At 55.9% G+C, this 23,529-nt stretch overlaps 1 long non-coding RNA gene across 2 annotated transcripts; it reads left to right on the forward strand.

Moving 5' to 3' along the window:
- Window positions 1–319: 319 nt before the first annotated feature.
- On the forward strand, window positions 320–8,688 carry LOC101684172. 2 transcript variants are annotated; one of them, XR_200285.3, is made up of 4 exons: window positions 320–752; window positions 1,155–1,217; window positions 4,106–4,263; window positions 4,816–8,688. It is a non-coding gene; the product is annotated as an uncharacterized LOC101684172 (long non-coding RNA). The 2 variants fall into 2 exon arrangements; XR_001181316.2 differs by having other exon boundaries at window positions 320–1,217.
- The last annotated feature ends 14,841 nt before the right edge of the window (window positions 8,689–23,529 follow it).

Genomic DNA, 23,529 nt, shown 5'->3' on the forward strand with positions numbered 1-23,529 from the left:
CGGCCCCGCCCCGACGGGAGGTGTGCGCCCGCCCGCCCGCCGCTCTTTGTGCGCTTCTCGGGGTGGGGTTGGCGGCGGAGGGAGGGCGCGCCCGGACCGGCCGGCGAGAACGGCGAGCTGCGCCCCCTCCCGGATCTCCCGGAGCCGCCTCGCTGCGCGCGAGAAGAAAGGAGGCTTTGAGGGCCGGGCGGGGGCACGCCGCCTGCTCGCCGGCCGCCGCCCCGTCCCCCTGCGCTCGGGCCGGCCGCGCCGCCCCCCGGGCCGGTGCCCCCTGGGGTCCCGCGCGCGCTCCTCTCCTTTGTTGCCGGCGCTCCCAGGCTCGCCGCGTCCCCGCGCCCGGCCGGCGGGGTCGCTCCGCGAGCGGCCGGGACTGCGGTTTGCTGTGAACGCCCGCGTCCGCGCGGCGGGACGCCCGCCCGGGACAATGAGGCCATGTGGCCGCCGCCGCGGACGGGCTCACTCGGGGGACCTGACGGTGCCGCGGGGCGAGCTCGGGGCGCGCAGGCAGAGGCTCCGGGTGCTTGCTCTCTGGGTGACCCCGCGAGGAGAGCGGGCGCCCGGGCCTCGGTGTGCCCTGCGTCGATTGGCGGCATGGGGTGGGGGGGTCGTACCTGCCCCGGCCACCTCGTGGGTTCGGAGGACTGTGACAGTAGAAGCGAGGGCGCTGGGCGATCAGGCGGTCAGGCAACGCCTTCCCGCCGGAGACAGGAAGGTGTTCCTTCCCGCTCACCTGGAGCTGTCTTGGGCAAGAGGTGCTGATTATTTCCTTGGGGAAATGAGGCTTAGAAGCCACTTAGAGTGGTGATTTCCTCAGGATGTTTCTGTCCGCGTCCCTGAGCCTGGGCTGTGTGTCTTCAAAGGGAGTGATGGATGGGTCGGGGGAGGGTGCGCAGCCCTCCCAGAGCCACCACCTCCAACTCCGGTGGAGAATTCTTTGACCTGGTTTATGGACTCAAGTACCAGAAATCTGTGAACGAGGAGGGGGTGCCTTGAGGATGGAGGTTCTGGGAGGAGAGGGTCCTGGCTGGTCCAGGCGCCGCACCCGGGGCCTGTAAACACCAGAGCAGACAGAAAAAGCGCTCCAAAGGCCTCGCCATTATATCTTGCCCACACAACAGGCTCCCCATCAGGCCAGCTGAGGTTTCTTTTTTCAGATAACACAATGGATGGAAGTAAAGTTGCTGCCGGAGTCCACTGCTGGTGAGGCCTGTACATAGGTAAATGGGCCCTCCTCCTCCCCAGGGCTTGCTTGTGTGGGAAACAGGCCTGCACACAGCGTCCCCCTCCTGTCTGCAGTGCTGGGATTTCAGATGGGTTAAATCAGAAATTTGCTTAGAGGGCTGCATGCTTCAGAGTCCCTGGGGCCCTTGGGTCAGTCCCAGGAAGGTGAACATGACACCTTGCATAGGGGACAGGTGCCTTTCTCCCCTACGGGATCATGAAGGCATGTCCGGTGAAAGCACACATCATAGCGCACAAGAGGATGAGGCTGGGAATTCATGGAAAGCTGCTAACGCCCAGGTGCCCATGACATTCCTTGTAGCCTGGGTCACGCTCCGTAGACCAGAATGCTCTGGGAAGACCAATGCAAAGATGGGACCGTTTTTCTGAAGATACCCACAAGATACAGGCCCTCCAGAGATCCTGGGAGGGTGATGGTCATGGTAGCGGACCATTCCAGTCTGATGTGTGACAGCTCGGATTCCCAGTGGAGCCTTGCTTCGGTGTCCCGTCCTATGCAAAGAGGCTAGCATCCGGCTTCCCACCTGCCTCAGGGGGTTGTTTTAGCAGAGGGATAATGACAGTGCAAGCTGCCTCATTGTAAATTACCAAGTGCTGAGCAAACGTGTGGGAGACGGTGCTTCACCTGCCGCCTTTTACTTTCCCAACCTGTCTCGAGGACTGACTGGTCACGGTATTTTCTGACACTTGAATGCTATTATGAAGTAACAATCTGGAAAAATTAATTCTCAATGAATGGATTTAATAAGCCAAGATGTGACAAAACTTGCCAAGTCCAGTTCTGTTTTTATATAGATAATACAACCCAACTCCATAGTTTCTGGCTAGACTTTCCCAGGCTCCTTTAGGACCCCAGTGCTTAACTACTTTTCCTGATACAGGACATGTTCCCTAAGGACCTCCCCAATGTGGCCATACTATTTTTTTTTTTTTAATTAGCAAAAGAGAGGGGCTTGAAGAGTGTGATCTGGTAACATAATAGAGAATTTCAGTTGTTATAAGACAAAGTAGTCACTCACAACAACCGAGACTGACTGAGCCCACCTCGTACGTGTTTCCAGAGGACTCAAACTGTCCGGCACACATCTGGCTTGCTTCGGCAATCGGAGAGCTGGCGAAGGCAGCTACCATCCTCATGGGAAAACAAGCGCACTTTCAGTCAACTCCACATTACTGAGCATCTACTTATTTTATTATACACAGCCCGGAAAGCACTGATGATACAGAAATGAACATGGTGGGTGGGTGGGGAGGGGTCCTTTCCCCTGGAACCCCATTCGTATCCAAAGTCAGTTACGCAGCAGGGCAGTAGTGAGTCCGCCTGGAGTCCTAGGAAGGCTTCCCAGAGGCGGGGACGTTTGTGTTGTGCTTTCAGAAGAGAGGTGGGAGAATGGAGACCAGGGTCTCCTGTGGCGTGTGGTATCTGGCAGGAACTCGGTCGGTGCTCATTAAATGAACAAGTGAGGTAGGCTGGAGAGGCTGCAGGTGTAATTTTCTTAAGTATGGATGTGAGTAAGCCTCTCTGGGAAGCAGCTCCAATGACACCGGCCACAGCTGCCGGACTCTGAGGAGTCAGGACAGGCCATATTTATCGAGCCCTCGCTGTGCGCCAGGCAGCTTACCGAATGCTTTGCAGCGCACCATCTTGTGTGAGCCTCCAAACCCCAAAGTCGGTCTTCTCTTGGCCCCATTTACAGATGAAGGGAAGTCAAGTCACTTGCCCAAGCGAGGACAGATTGTCTTCAGGCAAGTAAATACAGCTCAAGCTTCTGGGCCTTTCCATGGCTTGCGGCAGGAGGTCAGAGCAATCTAGGTACAAGATTGCACGTTTTAATAACATTTTCAAGAGTCACATTTTTATTCTTTTCCTTGAGGACACCAACACTGATGTGATAGGCCTGAGGAATCCCAGTCGCTGTTGCGCTCAAGGTGGCACAGCTGATAAATGACACCCAAGCCTGTGATCGTAAGCACCCCAGGCTCCTTCCCCACCCCTGGGCGGTGGGATTCCCCAGCTGGAAGCTGGCGGTGTTTCCGCCCCCCCAACCACCACCACGGGGCTGTAATGATCACATGACTGAGGGCCCTGCGAAGCATCTTGATTTTTGATGTCCTGTTCAGTCTTTGTATTGTTAACATATACGTCACATGGAACACATGAAACACACACGTTTTTAAGAATATTTTACTATAGGAAATGCTCTCTTTATGTTGGATGAACAAAAAAGCAGCTGAGAGGTGCTTGTGTTACTAAACACTCAGGAAGCATTAAGAGAAGCAAATGAATTCGGCTGGAAAGCAATACATCAAAATCTTCCAGATAGTTACTTACTTAAGTCGTGGGTCCACATTTTATTTTCAAGGTTCCCGTGTTTCAAGCTCTGAACATCTTTATCCAATTAGTTTTTAAAAGTAATACATGCTTAGCTTAAAAGTTAAATAGTGCTAAAAGGGCTTAATAAAAGCACTTGATAGAAGTAGAAGGAGGAGAAAAAAAAACCTAATGCAAATCCTAGCACATATGTATATTTATTAAATCTTTTGGAATTATGAGAGTAGAGAGGAAGTTTCATAAATTTAGTAAAATGGGCCTTTAAGTCGCTTGACTTCTAAAATTCAAACATCATTTGGTTAACAACCAGTAGTAGCCAGTCTGCAGTATCAGAGAGGAAGAAGGGGGTGCCTGGGTGGCTCAGTGGGTTAAGCCTCTGCCTTCGGCTCAGGTCATGATCCCAGGGTCCTGGGATTGAGCCCCGCATCTGGCTCTCTGCTCAGCAGTGAGTCTGCTTCCCTCTCTCTCTCTCTCTCTGCCTGCCTCTCTGCCTGTTTGTGATCTCTCTCTCTCTCTCTCTCTCTCTGTCAGATAAATAAATAAGAGAGGAAGAAGAAGAGGCGATTTAGAATCGCTCACACACAAGAATTCAAGGAGCCTGGAAGCTCACTGATCTTCGGGAAGGAAGCAACTTTTTTCTTCCTACGCAGACATGAAAAAAATCAGTGGAATCGGGGCATTTTCTGCAGGTGAGTCGCCCATTTTGCCCAGACTGTCAGTGGAGCCCCATCTATGAACTGACAAAAGCCTCAGGGGGGCTAGCACCTCAGGGTCCGGGTCGTCAGCACAGGTGTTGTCCCAAACCTCCGTCTGGCAGGGAGCACGCTGAGGGGCCAGCATGTGGCTGAGCAGATGGCAGATACTCCTTGACGGTGGGTGGGGGCTTGGGACCCAAAGTCTCAACTCCCAAGGTGAAGTGCTGTAAGGGCATGGCACTGCCCCGAACGAGCCTCTGTGTCACGTGTCAGCCGCCCCCAAGTCTAGGTAGTGGGGAATAAGGAAAAGGCAGTCGCACAAGAGGGTCTAAAGGAGGGTGGTCTCACTCCCCAGGCTCCCGGCTTCCTCTCCCTGAACGGAACGGTGCCTTGTGCCACTTACAAAGGGATGGAAGTTGAGCAGGAGAAGTATTCAAAGCTCTGATCTCTCTCAACACCTTGTATGACAGCACTTACTCTGTTCCCGTAACTTTTTCTAAAAAGTAAAAAATAACTTCATCACCTACAGAATTTGTGTATTTTCAGCATCAGCCCTGAAAGTCCAGATGCTAATTAATGAAATACAGCCGGGATGTCGTCACGACCAACTCCGAACTACCCACCTGCGTGACTTCACGATCAAAATGATTTCTTCCCTATGCGCTTCAGTTAAAAAGAATAAAAATCGTGTCGACCAAGCTACTAACATGGTAGCTAATAATAGGATCACTTTTTTATGCTAATAAAACAGACCTACAATTTTATTAAACTTCTGCAGTGATCACTGTAGTGACGTGTGTGTGCATCTATACAGAGAAGACGCACAGCCTCTGACAAGCAAAGAAATACAAGCGCAAGGGTGCCTTTGAGGAGGCGCGATCACCACGCTGGGTAACTCAAACAGAGGCCAGGATGGGAATTCCCTATCTCAGAAAAAAGAAAGATGTAGTCTCCAGCAGGAAAATGTGAAGGCACACTCTTAAGTGGAAAGCGTAAGACCAAACACAAAGCAGCAGAGGAGAGTCTAAAACCGGCACCTACAGTAACAGATGCCACAGGTTGGAAGGCCAAGGATGAGGCGGTGGCGCACCCGCCCTAGGTACGGGGGGTTTTCAGGTAGGATGGCACCTTACAGAGGGTCCCGCTGTGGGCTCTGCCCCATCTGAGAGCTTCCGGCCCTGCATAGTATTTTGGAGACCTGGAGCGTGTGTGTGTCTTTGCTCTTGGTCCTCAGCTTCCTCATCTGTAAAATGTGCATCTGACGTCCTGAGTGATGCGCGGCGCTTACGTCACCTGTGCTGCCGCACAACTGGCAGGAAGGTCTCCAGAAAAGAAGACAAGGGAGCAGCCCTTGCCCTCGGCTGTGGTCAGCCGCGCCAGGCAGCCAGGAGACATGAGAACCACATACCTTGGCGTCAGAGGGGAGCTAGACCACTGGAACGATCCTACAGGTTTAGGAACAGACCCAAAGGCAGGAGTCTTGACTCTGTGGCAAAAGTAGAAATGCCAATGAACGGAGCTGGAAATCACCCCCGAGAGGAGCTGAGAGAACCAGTTGTTTCGAAACACCGTATTAAGTTGGACCTTTTCCTGCCTCATAGCATAGACTCCAGTAAGTTCCAAGGGGGTTATGGAGTTCAGCTTGAAAAATGAAATCATAAAAGAACTAAACGGAAACAGGTGGCTGTTCCTGTCATTTCAAGGAGGAGAAGGGCTTTCGGAGCATGACCCTCACAGTGGAAATCATTTAGGGAAAGCCATAAAACAGAGAAACCATGCTGCGGGACACAATCCTACACAAGAGGCCTCACCAGATGTGAGGCAGCAGTGGTGAGCTTGGGGCGTTCCTAGATAAGCCCCCGATATGTTTACTGTAAATAAAACATACTTAAATCATATTATAAAATTGCATTCGTATATCAAACCTTGGAATTCACGGACATCGATGCAAGGAAGAACCCAGAGTTGGCGTGTAGTGTCCTAAAAGTCAGAGTGAACAACGTGAGGTGAAGACCACTAGGGCTGGCTCCCGCCTACGGTGAAATGTGCCAAGCAGGTGTGTCAGTGAGGGGTGACTGAGACGGGAACTACGATGAGATGTTCTGACTAAGGCTAATTCTTTAACGATTAATTTGTAATTAGAACTTTGTACTATCTAATCAAAACACGAGTCATGATGGGGAGCGGGGCTGCGGAATCTTTCACAAGTTCATCTGGAAGATCACAGAAAGCGTGGGGCCTCCGTGCAATGGAGGGGAGGCTGAGAAGAGACGCAAGATGCTGGAGGTCTGTGCGCCGACACCCGTCCCTGGGCAGGTACGCAGCGCGCCTGTCCTGCCGGCGCTGGGCTGGGGGATGGGAAGGCCACGGTGACCCAGGGCGGGACGCGGGCAGTGCCGGGCACCGCCTGCCGTCTGGAAGGGAAGACAGCTCTTACGGAGCGGACGGGCATTTGTGTAAAATGACAACCGTCACAAAGCGCTGCGGAGGACAGGGCCATGGCGCGTGGAGTGTGTGATGGGGAAAATCTGGCAGTTCTTATTACGTAGCAGACTTGATCTCTGGCCTGAGAACACATGATTGATCAGGAATCTGTTCATGCATGAGCTGAAAAAAAAGGAGAGGAGCACTTGTCAGCCTGTAACAGCGTCCGCGCGCGGACAATACACGAGGCTTATGCGCGGCGGCCACATCTCCGTCCTCCAGCGAAAGGGGCACCATCGTTACTTCTGTTTTTGCCCAGAGGAAACCGAGCCTGAGCTAGCACGTGGCAGGCAGACCCAGGCTGTCCAAGCCGGAGCTCTCCCTCACTCTTTTTTGTTTTTTAAACACCTCTGTTGAGACATAACCGAGATAGAAAACCCCGAGCACACTGTGTACGATTTGATGGGTTTGCACACAGGTCCGCACCTGCAAGCCCATGAGCACAAGGCAGTGGGCGTATCCATCGCCCCCAGAAGTTTCCTGGTGTCCCTTTTTTTTCGTGATAAGAATGCCAACATGACATCTAGTCTCTCACGTTTCTGAGTCCACAATTCAGTGGTATTAACAACAGGTGTTCTGTGGTACGGCGGACATCGGAACTTACTCATCGTGTGTAACTGACGCTTGAGGCCAAATGAGCACCACCCCCCGCCCCACCAATGTCTCTTCCTCCCCGACCCCGTAACCAGCACTCCACTCTCTGCTTCTGGGTCTGACCACGCGACGTAGCTCCAGGTAGTGGAGCCACCGGGTACGGTGCTGCACTGACTTCCCTCCGCACGGTGTCCTCCACCTTGTGACAAGTGGCCGGAGCCCCTCCCTGCCAGAAGCCTGGCTCCCTGGCTTACGTGTGGACCACCTTTCCTCTCTCCAGTCATCTGTCTGTGGACATTAGGTTGTTTCTGCCTCTCAGCAATGGTGAACGATGCTCAGTGAACATGGGGGTACAGCCTTGTCTCCCAGATCGGGACTATGGGTTCCACCCAAAAAGGGGACGGCTGGACCCCGTGGCAGCTCCACCCTGGGGCGGGCAAGCCTACAGACTGCTTCCCAGAAGAGCCGTACCTCTCCTGTATCCAACGGCGTACAAGGCTTCCGATCTCTCCAGAGACCTGCTAATACCTTCCTCTGCTTTGTTTCGTCGCCTTTCCTGTCAGTCGCCATCCTGACGGCGCGAGGTGAGACCTCCCTGCGCTTTGGATTTGCACCTCCCTAATGAGGAGGGCTGGCGGCCATCTTTTCATGTGTCCCTTGGCCTTGTGGATTCTTCTGTGGAGAACTGTCTCTTCAAGTCATCTGTCCATTTTTTCACCTGGTCTTGGCAATGAAATCACAGCAAGAACACCAAAGGCAGAGTTGCCAAAAGCAGGAGCAAACAAGTGGGACTCATCAAACCCGAAGCCTTCCACAACATGAAAAGACCACCTACCCAGGGGGAGACGCTGTTCATTGGCCACATATCTGACTACAGATTACTGTCCAAAATATTAAGAAGTCATACAGCTCAACCCAAAAATAAATAAATAAATAAAACCAACAAAACCACACATAGTAACTCCGTTAAAAAATGGGCAAAGAACTTAAAAAACCATCTCTCCCTCCTGACCATCATGCTCCGGTGGCGGCAGGATTCTAGAATCACACACACACAAACATTTGCTCAAATACCGTGTATCTAAATACTTCCGCGTTATAAATCAAGTACCAAGTGTTGCAGAAAATACGTTCTGTCCTCCTAACGAGACACACAGACCTTCACAAGGAGCTAGAAGGCCAGGTTAGAACTCAGAACTCTCAGCCGCCACGGGGTTGGGCCCTGGACCTCGGGCACACAGGGAGCGGCGGCCTCGGGCAGGATCCCTGCCTCCCACCACGCTCGGGGCTCCATCCCACACCACCATGGGTGTCGAGCACACGTGTGTAGATGCCCCAGCCCCATCACACCCTACGCTGTGAACAGTCACTCCCTTAGACCCACCTTGGGCCTAAAGGTGCACACATTGTCAGTTGGGGGACCTAAGGGGCTGTTAGGGGAGTGGCCCACCCAGACCCTGGGAATGGGCTGGTCCCACTGTGACCTCGTGTTCTGGGGCAAGGCACAGCCAGGGGGCAGCGAGAGTGGGACTCTCAAGAGCATGGGGCCCAGGGCAGGAGCCTCTCTCATGGGACACATAAAATGAGTTGAAAAACTAGATACGTGAAGCTACGTGGGTCTCCCGGCGGCCTCTCTCCTCCTCGCTCCCCGCCGCCTGCCTTCCTCTCTCGCTTCCTCCCTCCTTTCCTCCCTGCCCTGCGCGAGCATTCAGAGAACGCCCTGGGTACCAGGCACCGCCTGGGCCCGAGGGTTCAAGGCTAATCGGGACAGATGCTCTCAGCAGCATACAAGGTAATGAGGAGACTAGCATCGATCCCACACAAGTACACGTCTAATTACAGACTGGGACAAGGGCACTGACAGATAAGCATGTGCTGATTTGTTGGCGGCCTTTGATTTAAGGTTTCCTGCTGAGACAGGGAGGAATGTAAATCTGTTTTTCCCTTAAAGCCAGGGGCCTTACATAGTTTCACAAACCTTCGGAATGGATGCATTTCAGACAGCAACCCAGAACTGGGTGTGCTCCCGACGCGCACACCAGCTCATTAGATCCACTCTACTCCTTCGTGGCTAGAGCAGAACTTTACCCCAAATGTCACAGGCATGCATTCCTGCAGGGTTACAAAGCCCAATTATAGAAAGTGGGGGTTTTCTTTGGGGCCCCCATGCCAAACTGTCACGGAGACGCAGAAGGTCGGGTGGAAGAGGGTCTCGGAGCTCTTGGAATCCCATTCTCCCTCCTGATGTCCATGTACCACGCACTCGAAGAGCTGCGACGGGCTGATGCCTGTGCTCCCAACGACGGACTCTCGATGATTCTAGAAAGGGAACCCTCATGGCAAGGGGGACGGGCAGTGGTCACCTGAAAACCAGACAGAAGCTTGGTCGGTGGAAAGCAGGAGGACTGTGCTAGCTTTTCCTTTCATGCGACTGTGACTATTCTCCATGAAGACTTAGGCTCAGAAGACGGAGAAGGATGTCACCTTTATACAGCTCTTGTAACGAGGGGCAGAATCCTGGAAGGGAGAGCCACTGTGCCACTGCACTGCTGGCTGGCTTTCTGACTGCCTGTTGATCTGTCTTTTCACCCATGGTGTTCTGGTTTCCAGTGAGGAATAAATAAATCCCCATGAAGTTTGCCTTGGGAAAGGAACCACTGTCTCTCTACCATACTTAAGGATCAGTTAGACAAATATTCCCCAAGAAGCAAAAGCAGCTTATCTTCCCCTCGCCTTCTCCCTCACCCCAGACTGAACACTGCAGCTTTTTAAAATGTTCATCTCCTACAGAGGAAAACCTTATTTTTGAAATTGGTTTTACACACACACACACACACACACACACACACACGTATGCACACACTTCCCTGCATTTACTTATCCTTTCTTGGGTCTGGGGCAGGTGCGCCAGGCTATAGGGCATCTTTGGGAACTGACATACACTGAGGTGGGCTTCCTGCCCCCCACTAGAGTGTCTTCTGTGGCCCGACAGTCTCTCTGGGTGCACGAGAGACCAAGCTGGATCCTGAATGAGCTCATCCCTCCCAAGTGGCCCCCAAGGATAGCTGTGTCCTGCCCTGGGATTCCCAGCTGGGACACATTTCCTCTAAGTTACTCACAAACTTCAAGGCATCTATAGGTTTGTGGAGGTTGTTCTGCCCGGGGCTTGGCAGAATTTGGGAAAACGTCCAATCCCAGAATCAGAGCTCAGAAAGGAATGCGGACCCGGCAGAGGAAGGGAGACTGTCTTGTCTGCAGAGCATCCCGAGCAGGGAGTGAGCGCCCGGCTCATTCCAGGCTAAGACAGAGCGGGACAGGAACCCAACTGCGAGTGAGGCTCTGGAGTGTCCTAGGACTTGGCCCCAAACCACGGGCATCGCCGGCAGCACCAGCACCCCCGCCCCCTCCGGCCCCCCCCGCCCCCCCCGTCGTCCTCGCTCCCCGCCTCCCCCATCACTGCCGGCCCCTTCGCTCTCATGACGACTCTCTTGTCCAGCTCGTGGGCTTTGTTGCCGCACGAGCTGCGGACGACCTCCCGCCGCGCCTCCATGTACCTGCCCTGGGACCCCGGGGTACCCAGGCCCCTTCACGGCCTCGCACACAGGCAGCGCTCGGGCGGGGCTGGCTGCCTCCCTCCCCCTCCCACCCCGGGCTCCAGCGGCCCGGCTCTCCGCAGCTCTGTCTCCGGAACCATCTTTCACAACGTTCTTCTCCGCACATAACCCTTCTCCTCCTGTTAGGCCCCCACAGACGCCAACCCCCAGGGAAGCCCCCAAGCCCCCCCTTCTCAGCCTCCGGCCAGGAGTGAGGCTCTCCCAGGCGCACCCTCTCCTTCAGCCCACGGTTGGCGTTCTTGGTGGTGCTCTTCGCCTCCCTGCTGAGCTGCGCGTTTGGGAAGTCCCGGTGGCACTCTTTCCTGTGTTAGGTCAGACAGGACGTCACCTCTGTGTCTCAGTGTCCACCTCCAAAGAATGGGGCCATACCCACTTATCGCAGTACGTGCATGGAGGCAGCACAGGGATTGTAGAAAACGCTACACACGGGGACGCCTGTGTAGCGCCAGTCAGTTAAGCGTCTGCCTTCGGCTCAGGTCATGATCTCGGGGTCTTGGGATCAAGCTCTGCATGGGGCTCTCTGGTCCGTGGGGAGTCCGCTTCCCCCTCCGCCTCTCCTCCTGCTTGTGCTGTCTCTGTCTCTCAAATAAAATTAAACTGAATTAAAATGCAACCGCAAACACACAGCGCAGTCCCTCACACCAAGGCTGTGGTGTCCAGGGCAGGTGCTCAGAGCGTCCGTGGGGCGCTGGAAGGCAGCCGAGGCAGCGCAGGGCTGAGGTGAGAGGGTCTGCGGTGGCGGGCGCCCGGCATCGCAGCCATGAATGGAGCCGCAGATGTGAGGGCCACAGAGAGCCGTGACTGTCCCCACTGATGGCAGGCGAGCGCGCACCACACAGACACTACTGTGCACACAGCCCTGCGACCCAGCGAGGGGGGCGCAGCATCTGCGGCCGGAGCCCCCCCACCGTCTGTGCGGCCGCCCCAGCGCGTGTCGGGGGCCTGCTCGAGGCACAGGCGCCGCTCTGTGCAGCCTCGGCCACATCTGCAGGGGCCCAGTCGCCTCCCCAGCACCAGGCCAGCTGAGCTCGAGACAGATGCAAGACACACACAGAGGGAAGGACAAGCGGCCTGGCCAGTCAGTCCCGAGGCGCTCCCGTCCTCACAGGGGCCGCTCACAGCGCCCCCCCCACTTGGCTCACCCCGCCTTCTCTGGGGGCTTCATCTGTTCCAAGCTCGGCGGCCGTCTTTTTTGTTAGCTTCTCCTGATCTCAGACTCGCAGGAAGAGTCGAAAGAACAGGCATCTGTTCTCTACCAGATCCTCTACTGTTTATCCCTTTGCTTCGCCAGTCTCTGCCTCTCTCTCCCCGTATGTTTGTGTCACACACACACACACACACACACACACACTCATTTTCCTAAACCGCCGCCAGTCAGCAAGCACACCACGGCCCTCCGGGCAGGAACCCCTCACGCCGCGTCTCCCAGGACTGGGATCCGGCCTCACACGCCCTCCTGCGGTGACCCACTGGACATGTCCCACGCAGACAATGCCTTCGTCAGGCCCACTGTCCTACTCCGAGGCCGCCCATCACGGCCAGCACCTTCTCCGTTCAGGAAGATGAAAGACTCAAAAAGGTGAAAATCTCAGAGATTGAGTAGAGTTACATGTACTTTAAAATTGCCAGCTTTTGGAGTAAATCTTCAAGCGCACACGTGCACACGCAGCCTGCCGTGGCGCGCGTTATGCCACGAGCCCGCTGTCTCAGGGAAGCCCTCCCGTGAGCCCTGCGTCTGCCCGGGGGGCCGGCGTCTGTTCTCCGAAGGGAGCCTCGGGAACGAGGCGCACAAGGCAAGGGGACTGGGCTTCATCCCTCGAGCAGAGAGCCTTCGAGCCGTCCCCTGGGCTGGGCATCTCAGGCACTAACAGGAAAGCTGACTTTGCTCCCCTCTGGTGTTACTTTGCAGGGAGGAGCTCAGACTTAGAGGTGGGATGAGCCTGGGTTCTATTTGCTGGACAAGAGAGGATTCCTGAGCCCCAAGCCTCAGTGTCTTGAGCCGTGCAGTGGGGGCACTGGCGGAAGCTGGGAACAGCTGTCCTGCATGGGCACCGTGTCCGTGCGTGGAAGCACTCAGTAGGAGCCGACCTATTGCTGTCGGGGGAAAGCAGGGAGAAATCCCCAGCCTGCTCCAACGGTCAGCGAGGGCCCAGAAGGATCCCCAAGAAGGAGGCCGCCTTTCAGGTTCAGTCAGACGTGTCTTCAGAGGAGGCATTTGAACCCAGAATGGGTAGGTGGCTTTTCCTCTGATGGGAGGGAATCTGGAGACGGCAGGAGCAGGAGGGTGTGGGGAGGGGAGGCCGTCCATACTCCCCACAGAGGACACCGTACATGCAAGGCATCGGGGACCAAGAGGTGACAGATCCCTTCCCGGTGCTGGCCTCGGAGCCAGGGGGCTGGGCCGGGAGGAGAGGAGACCGGACGGTCCCGCAGATGCATCGGCACAAGCGATTTACAGGGAGGCTCCCTCCGAACCGCTGCCCGCTGACAGAGTCCCCACACCACGTCCTCCTCTGCTCACTGGGGCACCAGCAGGTGCAGGCCAGTGGACGAGGCGGCGAGCACAGAGCTAGTGAAGCTGCGGCCTCCAGGCCAGCCCGGCCCTCCCTTTAAGAGTTCAAGGTAGCAAGACTCCGACTATAAAATTAATAATGCTCATCACTGATGATTTCGAAAACATTTTTTAAGTCTCTTTTCGCACTTGCAATTAAAAAAAACTTCCCCTCCGCGATAGCTTTGTTATCTGGCATGTCAAGTTAATTAAATCACTGGTTGGCTGAGTATTCGGTCACTGGGCGTCAGGCCCCCCCTTTCCTCCCATTACCTGTAAGTACCAGAAGCCACTGTGAGGTCAGGTCGCAGCACCCCGTCTCGCCCTAGGGGAGACACATCCTGGTGTGGAATGCTGCGTGCTGGCTTCCCTAAAGGTGGTCCATTTTGAAAGCAACGGATTTTGCTGAATGCACAACCCCGAGCTTTGAAATAAGACCCCATTTGCTGTGGTTCTTAAGTGGAAGCCGGAGGCTGTGGAGTCACCAGGAACCACCTTCTCCCCTCCCCATCTGGCTCCGGGCCAGGGGTGGGGGAGGGGGGTGCTGTGTTTGGGCCTCCGGGTTCCCAGGTGGTGTCAGTCAAGAACCTCTCTGTCAGAGGGTGTTTGTTTCCTCGCCTCAGACTCAGTGGGAAGGAACCCGGGGGGAGCTGGTTAAGCGAAGCCCCCTGGGTTCCCCTCCTCAGAGCCCCGCTCGCCCAGTGTGCCTTTCAGCAGCACCGTCCTCCGGAGCTGTTCCAACACCGCGGGCTCGCAGAAAGCAAGTGCTCGCGCCTTCTCTTCCAGGAGCAGACCTGGGAAGGGAAATGTGGCTCTCTAACCCGGCCTGACCCGTGGCTCCGGCTCCCTAACACGGCCCGGCCCATGGCTCAGGCTCCCTAACACGGCCTGACCCGTGGCTCCGGCTCTCTAACACTGCCCGGCCCATGGCTCCGGCTCTCTAACACGGCCCGGCCCGTGGCTCAGGCTCTCTAACAGGGCCCGGCCCATGGCTCCGGCTCTCTAACCCAGCCCGTCTAACCTGCCCCACCCCTTGGCTCAGGCAGCAACACAGGGAACCAGCCCTGAGCGGACATTTGGTTCGTCCACGTTACGTGTCCTGTTCACTTGGCCTCTTTAACAAAATCATGCTTCTGTTTTTCTGGCTTCAGAAACGTTCTCTTCCGCAAACGCTGGCGAAGGGGTTGTGTTTCACCGCGCAAACGGATTTCTTCTGAGAGTACTTAAGAGCCGAAGTGTAGGTTCCCCCCAAGCACAGGAAATGTGGTTCCATTTATAACAGCAGGTTTTATCGAAACTCTGGGAGCACACAGGTTACGCAAGAGAGAGAGGCAGCTGCCGCAGATGTGGCCCGAGGGCCCCCAACAGCACACCTTGGTCAGGGCAGGGGTGCGGATAATGAGCCGAGCACAGCCCTTCCTGGGGGTTCTGGCAGCACATGCTCCTCCCAACGCCTAGAACACTCGAACACGGCCAGGCCTTGCTGGTGTGTGTGTACAGTTTGCTGCCCTTTCTCCCGAAGCACCTGCCTGCTGACGTGCAGGTAGAGGGAAAGCCATCATTCTTTTCCAACCTGCGTGTTTTTATTGTGTGTTGTTGTGTGTGCTTTGTGGAACGGCACACTATTCAGTCCAGCTCAAAAACACACCCACACCCACTGCAGGAAAGCGTGTTGGAAGGACCCAGGAAGCTCTGCCCGGGCAGAGACAAGTGCAGCCTTGTCTCATGGGGACCACTGGCTGCAGGGACAGACGCTGGCTCAGTCTGTCTGTCTGTCTCTCTGGGGCCGCCAGGTCCCTGGCCTTCTCTGCATTTCTGCCTCTTTCTCTCACAGACCACCTCTCTCTGCTTCTGTCCATGGAGCTTCTCAGGCCAAATCCCCGAGGGAAGCTTTCAGAGTCTCTGAGTTTATTATAGGGACAATCTGATTGGTTCAGCGTGAGTCCCCTTAGCTACCACGGGTCCTGGGGTGGGCCCTCCATACGCATCCCCCACCGTGTCTCTGTCTTCCATAAACAGGCACATGTCCCTGCCACCTCTGACTTCTTGGTCCACATGGCAAGCATCGCCAGACAAATCCGCTGTTTTTGCCCCCCGCCCCCCCCCATCACTGACTGCTCCTTCTTCCAGCTTCAGAACCCCGATTTGCCTTTTGGAAATAACCCTCACCCCACACCGTCCACCTGGGTCAGACAAGGCTGCCATGTCCCACTCCGCCCACCTGTCTGGGCAGCACATCACTGCAGGTCAGGTTCAGGGGACAAGCATAGGAGCCAGGGAGCAGGGCCGAGGACAGTCTCATCTAGAACGTTCTGCTGGACCTGTCAGGAAAGCAGTTTCCTCCTCCTGCTAAAGCTGCCAGAGTAGGCCCGGAGCTGCCCGTGGCCACCTTGGCTCGCCCCCAGAATGAAGACAGCACAGATCAAAAGCAGAGCCGAGAAACAGGAAGAAATGATGGACAACATGGTCAGAGCAACTCAGTCGGAACGCACCTGTAGCACAAGGACCCCCAAATCTCTTTTCAGCTTAAACCAATTTTGGGTGGCGCTAAAGTCCACTATCCCGGGAGTGACCCTTGCTGGACACAGGGGGCCCAGCAGACCCTCCCGAGGGCTGGGTTCCTCGCAGGACCGCAGCGTGCTGACTCCCTCCCTCTGAACGCACTCTGTGCGGCCGGCGCACGTCCGCGACACAAGTCTGGGCTCCGCGCTGAAAGTTCTGGCACCGTGGCTCTTTTCAAGACTCAGAATTCGGGGATTATGAAAATAGGTCAGTGGTGGGAACAGGAGTTTGGAAAGAAAACGGGCAGAGCGCCAAGGACCGGTGGGACTCAACGAGCGCGAAGAGTGTTTCAAGGTCCCCCTGGGGTCAGGGTCTGCCCTGGGACAGGCACCCGTCCCTCCCCCACCACGCGAGCGGGTCAAAAGCTTCTCGAGGGTGAGCACGGCCGCCGCAGCCCCTACAGAGGACCCATGCATCTATCCTGTTGCCCGTGGTGGCGGGGGGGAGGAGGGCGACCAGTTCATCCAGCCAGTTTGCCGCGCACCCCGCCCCGGACCAGCAGGTCCCAGGGCTCCGCCACCCACCGCATGCCAACAAACCTCCCTTCCAAGTGCTGGGGTGAGGAAAGCGCTGGCGCACGCATAGATCATTCAAGGGCCCCTGCTCCTCCTAAGTCCCAGCTCTGCTACATCCTGTAATCTGACCCATCCGGCATGCCCCTGGGGGGACCCTGGGGACATGACCCCAAGCTTCTCTGGCTCAGCAACCTCTCTTGTGAATGGCCCCCTAGCAACCTGTTTAATTTGGGAAGTTGAAAAGGACCAAATTAACATCAAAGATGAACTACACAAAGATAAGCCTAAGGAAATGAGCTCCAGCCCCCCCTTTGTCAGGGCTGCGAGGGCCCAGGCAGCGTTCTTAGCCTGTTATAACCATGCAGGGTCAGGAGAGACCTAAACCATTCCTGCTGTTTGAGGACTCCAGTGTATTCTTTGATACAGGAAGAACATCTACATTAAATGTTTACATCAACCCAAATACTGTTATTGGGAACCAGCATGATCTATGACAAAAACATCATCGTAGCTGGGACGCCTGGGGGGTTCAGCTGATGAAGCTTCTGCCTTCGGCTTAGGTCACGATCCCAGAGTCCTGGGATCGAGTCCCGCACCAGGCTCCTTGCTCAGCGGGGAGCCTGCTTCTCCCTCTGCTGCTCCTCCTGCTTGTGCTCTCTGTCTCTCTCTCTCTAATAAGTAAATAAATAAAATCTTTAAAAAAGCATCCTGGTACATCAGAAGCAACGCAGGCCAGTCCTGACACACAGCACAGAAACGCGAGATGTACTTCTCCCATCCTTGTGCTGCGGTTCTGTGATGTCTCCGTAGCCTCATTTGGAGAGAAACCGAAGTCTCTATCTGAAGCTCCTCCTGAGTGGGAGGCAGGTCACTTCGCCCTCTCTCTCAGTCCCAGGCCTCCGTCCTGGTCTCAGATCCCTACTGATCCTGGATGTGGGGATGCCAGCTTCTGCAGGCCCACGCGCTCCCCCCAGCGGACTTCATCCCCCGTGGTCCGCAGGTACCGGGAGTCCTCTCAGCTCGGTGAACTCTCTCCTGCCCCACTCTGCAGGCTACAGGGATCGCTCTGGACATTTATTGACTGTCCCTGCCCCTACTGTTCCTGCTCTTCTGCCAAACCCACAGGATACACTCTTTGCTTCGAAACCGCAGAGGAGTGAGCACCGGCTAGCTAACACAGACACAGTGCAAAGGAGCCGAGCAGCTCCCGGGGACACCCCACCCCACGAAGGGGACACACACGGAAGGAGATCACATCACATAGTTCGATGGGGGGATGGAGGGCTTCTCTTCAGTTTCCTGTTCACTTACTCCCACTGTTCGTCTCCCCACCAGACTCGAAGCTCTGAGAAAGCAGACGGTGTTCGTTTTGTTCTGTCCCCTCCTCCCCAGCACACAGTAGGCGCTCAATATTTGCTGACGAGAAGACACCTGGCATGCTTTCCCGGCCTGTTACTGCACGGGACACTTCCGGTGCTGTCAAGCATCTCTCAGTACGACCGCATTATCTCTGTACACATCGGCTTCCGCGACACCGTGGCGCATCTCATTTTATTTCCTCTGTCAGTGTTTTCCCAAATTTGGCGGAAGATCAGAATCACCTGAGTGTCTTTCTGAAACACCGATACCTGGGCACCATCCCAGCCCGCCGGAATCACAGTGTCCCAGGGAGAGGGACGCACTTGGCACTGGTGGGTGAGCTCTCGTTACCATCGGGGATTGGGAAACTTCCGAATCCTAACCAGCTTACCAGGGGCTCCTCCACCTGCTTCCAGTTAGGAGGTTTCTAGCAAGTCTGCTCTTGGGTGGGTGCTGTGACTTCCCTTGTGTGCAGGGGAATAATGGGGCCACAGGTGTATAATGGGGCCAAACGCAGCGCATGGCTTCCCACCTGGCCTGCCGGCTCCGGTGGGGAGGGCACCTGCTGCCCTCGCCACCCCTGGGACTTCGCCCGTCTCATACCTGACTCTGAATCTCCTCGCTCTATTTCGCGCTGGTCTGACTCCTCCTGAGGCTGAACGTTTCCCTGTTTGTAAACTAACCACATTTTCTCTTTGGGGAATTTTCTGACCCTGCTCTTTGCCTATTTAATTTTTGGTCCCTTCATGCTTCCTAGTTAGTTTCTACGAACTCTTTATATCTGAGATAGCAACTGTGTGTCTTCCACATTTACTGCAAACACTTTTCCCCTCGATGGCGTTTGCTTCCGACTTTTGGAGTTCCTTCGAACACAGGAGGTACACGTGCAAATGGACACACACATGCCCTCACTCTCTTGGGGAAACATTTACATGTCTGTGGGCTGGGAGTCACACACATGGTGGTGGGACTTGGCAGCAGTCGTGGCACTATAGACCGGAGCCTCGATGACCACACAGGAAGAAAGTATGAAAGAGAAGAAGTAAAACGACCCAAGGTCCCTACCATGCCAAAGTCGGGACAGAGGGAGAGACAGCATGGGAGGCAGTCGGGGAGGCAGGAGTGAGGCCCATGGCCTTAGGGGGTCATGGACGGGGTTCCGGGAACAGTTCACGTCCTAGGCCGGGCGGCCTTCGCTTTTCCTTCTCGCTGTTGCGTGGTCTGCTTGGTGGGTTTCACACTGAACTGCTTGATCCGTCTGGGATGTCCGTAAAGAAGCCGCACAAGGTGCACCCCTGCGGCCTTCCTCTGGAGGCTCCGCCCACCTTCTCCAGCCTCGCAGACCAAGGGGTACAGGAGGAAAATAGAACGGAAGTTGTTTCCCCATGTGGTCTCCAGGACAGGCCCAGCTGTCTCTATCTCCCCCATCTGGATTAGAAGTTTGAGATTTACTTGGATGCTTCAAATTAAGGCTGAATTAGATGAACCTTGCCTGACCACAAGAAACTATTTTGAAATCACTTTCCATTACTTGTGATGCAAAGTTACAGCTTTGTAGTTACGGTTAAGGAAACTGAGTCAGAGTATCCCATGAGTTGCCTGGAAATGTCATGACTAAAAAGGAGGGGACTGGGGAGGAAACCCCACAGCCGGCCATTCTGCAGCACCCCAGGCCACCCAGAAGCCACAGGTGTAAGACTGAGGGACCCTGACACATCTTTCTTGCTCGAAGGGACATCTCTGATCGCGCATTGTCTCAGGGAGACACAGATCAAAGAGAGAAGTTCTGACTGGCATTTCGCTCGCTAGGGTGCTCTCACGGCTTTCTGGAATAAGAAAGGGACTCCTCCAGGGGCAGACCCTCCCCTGGGGCAAGAGTAGGGCTCCGTTCCTTCCAGCCCGGCCAGCAGCTTGTACACCATCATCTGTGCCCTGCCCTTGGGACTCAGCAAGGCTGGCCAACTTTAGCCAGTATCGGGGCGCAGTGCCCCCCAAGGTAGAGCAAAGCGGGGGCAAGAAGAGGTGCTTAGACAACAATTTGATACTTTAGAATGACAAGGCATGGCCATGGAGGTAGTCAGCCCTGATGAACTCATGTGTTCTGATTTTAGCATTTGGTATGGTTTCGTATTTTCAATTACACGGCAGTGTGAGGTGGGGTGGGCACGCGGTAGCCTTTCCAGCATTCAAAGCCTATAAACAGACTCTTTCCGCCTTGGTTAGGACTCGGGTCTGAAGAGGCCATGCTCTGCTTCCCTGCTGCGTGTGAAGGCAAGAATTTGAATTGAAGGCTTCACCTGATTATCCCAGCCCTGCCCAGGGAATCCATCCGGTGACATCATGGGAGCTGAGTAAAGCTTACCATCTGGCATGAGAAGCTGCACAAAAAGGTGACAGCTTTTGACTTCAGCGGCTGCTGAACAGCTAGTCCTGTGGTCTTCATGTCTGGGACAGCTTCAGTCTCCTCGTAAAGGACCAGGTGCTATTTTCGGCTTCTCAGGTCATAGAGTCTCTGTTACAACTACTCAGCTCTGGCTGGGGTAGTGCAAGAGCAGCCGCGGGAAATGTATACGAATGGCTGTAGTCCCAATAAAGCTTTATTTAAAGATCGGCCCCCGGCAGAGCCCACACTCCCTCTCCTGTGAGGGCGGCGAGGACTCCGGTACCCGGCACATGATAAACATCCAGGAGGCACAGTGAACAGTGCCATGAGAAGGCACAACCAGCACAGCACACAGGGTTTCCGGTGTGGGCTGGCCCTGGGAGAAGGCGCGGAGTGGAAGAGGGCTCACGGACCTCTCCAAACTGGCAGAGCAGGCAGGACTGCCTGAAGTGCTATCTCGGTTCCACGGGGCAGGCAGCAGGTCCATGGGTCTTAGCTGTTATGAGCAGAGTGTGCAAATGCACTGGGGCAGCGAGCCTGCTCTTACCCGCCATGACCCTGTCTCTCCCCAGACACAGGAAAGAGACAGCCTGGGGAGGAAAAGCTCTGCATGGGACCCACCCGTGGGCGGCTGTTATTTCTGCAGATGGTCTCCCAGGCTTCCCTGGTGTCCGCAGATGTTGACACAGCTGTGGGCTTCACTGAAGGTTCTACAACTGTACGTGACCCCATGTGGCCATACGCTTGTCATACTGGCCAGTGGAGGCGGTGCTAACAGACTGTGTCTCTGAACAGCTTCACCATCTCTGTCTTAATACATCCTCCTTTGGGGCATCGGGTTCGGTCTGTTGTTTTTGTCCGATGTCCTCTATAATGCAGACCCCATAGCTCTTTTATGCTGAACTCTCCCCCTTGATTTTCTTCAGAGAGATTCTAAGGAGAGGATCAAAGCAGAGCTGTCCTCCGACCGGGCCACAGGGGCTCCTCCAGCGCCTGGAAGGGCCAAGCCCAGGACCAGGACAGGTGAGATATGTGTCGTGGACGGAGGACAGGTGAGGGTTCGTAACCTGACTCAGCGCTCCCAGCTCCTGATGCACAGGGGAGGTGAGGCTCCAGTCCTGATCTTCCTGGGCGCCCCGGGGGTCATCAGGAGTCCCGGGCTGGGGGCTGTGACCACGCTGACAGTCTCCCGCTACGTCTGCTAGGCCGCGCTGCCTTTCCCAGCGAGCGTACTGGTTTGCAAGCAGAGCGCGTGCGGGCTTCATGGTGGCCACTCACCGCGCTCGCCCGGGCAGTCGGCCGCAGTCCCAGGGGCTCCGGTGTCGACGTGTGGGAGTGGAACGATCTGCCCACGTTGTTTTGCTCTGCGCTCTCTGATCGCCTGCATGAGCAATGATTAAAACCACCGTGCACTGAGTCCTCGCCATACGCGGGGCCCTGAGATAAAACACGCTGCCCGCACTTTCTCATTTATCCCTCCGTGCAGTCCTTGGACCTTTAGGGACACTACAGGCCGGAGGAACAAAGGAGCTTGTCCAGCCCTGCGGGTAGTAATCGGGACGGAGAGCCTGTCCACACAGCTTCTGCTCCCGGCCCAGGTCCTCCTTCCTGCCTTTGCCGGCGCAGGTTCGACCCCCATCCCCGCCGGCCACCGCTCTACTCCGGTCTCTCCAGACATACTGCCACGGACACTTCCCAGAAGCGGAACCCTTCAGTCTGCCCCTCTGTGCCCGGCTCTTCCCACATCGCCTCCCGTGCCCAGGCTGCTCCGTGCTGCAGCAGGTGGCAACATCGCGTTCCCGTCCGTGCCGGTCACCAGTGCACACTCGCACCACGCCTGCTGCCGTCCCGACGGCCCAAACTCGTCCTCCTTCCTAAGTCACGATGCTTCTGATGAGCTTCTAAGTGAGCAAGGGCAGAGAACTCTCCAGGTGAGAGCCAGCCTCCGTCTGTGAGAGGGGACCAGGTCTGCCTTCTCACCGAAACCACTGTCCGCCCTGACGTCTGCGCTCTCGGCGATGGGCGCCCCGCCAGGCTAGCAGAGGCCCGTCTGCAGTGAAGACACGTTTCCTACCCGCCTGAGCTGCTCTGTTCGCGGGCTGGTGGGTGGCACCAAAACAGAGAGAAGTGTTTTTATGGTTTTAGGAGTTGATGAAAAGCCCCAAAGGGGGCAAAAGGGATGCTTGGCTAGAGCCGGAGTGTCCGGGTTCCTACTAAAAATGAGCCCAAGACCCAGGATTCCCGAAATAACCACCGCGCGCGCATTAGGGGACACCACGTCTTAGGTGAGGCGTCTCCAAAAGCCCCTCACACACCGAGCTCCGCACAGCTGTCCGGGCCGGCCTCATGCACACCTTCCACATGCACCACACCCGTCCCCGTACTGGTCCTTGGGCCCCAAGAGACCGCACGCTCTCTGCACGGGGGCCGGCTGTGACCTCTGCTGCCCTCCAGTCCTGCCCCCGGCCAGTAGAGGTGGCTCCGAGAACGGCTCCTGAGTCACAAGTGACAGAGAGTGAGTGGGAGAGCCCAGGGAGCGAGACCACAGCTCTGCGGTGCAGGGCCACGCCGGCCAGCCCCACTGCTGCTGGCCACAAGCGGCTACTTAGGTTCACGTTCATCAACATGAAACGCAATCACAGACCCAGCGCCTGAGCAGGGCACCCAGATACACAGGGAGAGAGAGCAGCTTCTGGAGAGAGGCACAGGGCATGCCTTTGCTCCTGGATACCTTGCACTCCCTCCTTGGAGCCCTGCTGGAGATGGAAGCGCCGGAGGAGAGCCCGCGGCCGTGACGTCAGACCGTTTCCCGCCTTCCCCAGACAAGCAGCCTTTCGCTACGTCCCATTATTCTGCACTTTCCATCTGGGAGGCGAAGTCCTACGTCTCACGTGATAAATCATCTTTATTTATTTAGGGCTGGGAAGGGGCCAAAAGCAGGCGGTCAGCAAGCAGAAAGCAGTAACCACAGACGCCGGCCTGGAGAGCCCGCGCGGGGCACACGCATTCCCTGCTGACTCCTAAACATCCTCTGTCGGGCAGTGTTTGCACAGACGTTTTCAAGTGCACTGTGTTCCTGTCCCTGGGGCTCGATCTCAAGCCCATCTCATCCATTACCTGCGGACGGTCCCCTCCTTTTGCGGGGAGATGTCTGACTCCAGCCCTTCGATCCAGGGAGTGCTGTGCTCAGACCCCCCC

The sequence above is a fragment of the Mustela putorius genome, unplaced genomic scaffold, assembly GCF_011764305.1.
Source record: "Mustela putorius furo isolate JIRA1106 unplaced genomic scaffold, ASM1176430v1.1 tig00003875_pilon_pilon_pilon, whole genome shotgun sequence".
Classification (NCBI taxonomy): Eukaryota; Metazoa; Chordata; class Mammalia; order Carnivora; family Mustelidae; genus Mustela; species Mustela putorius.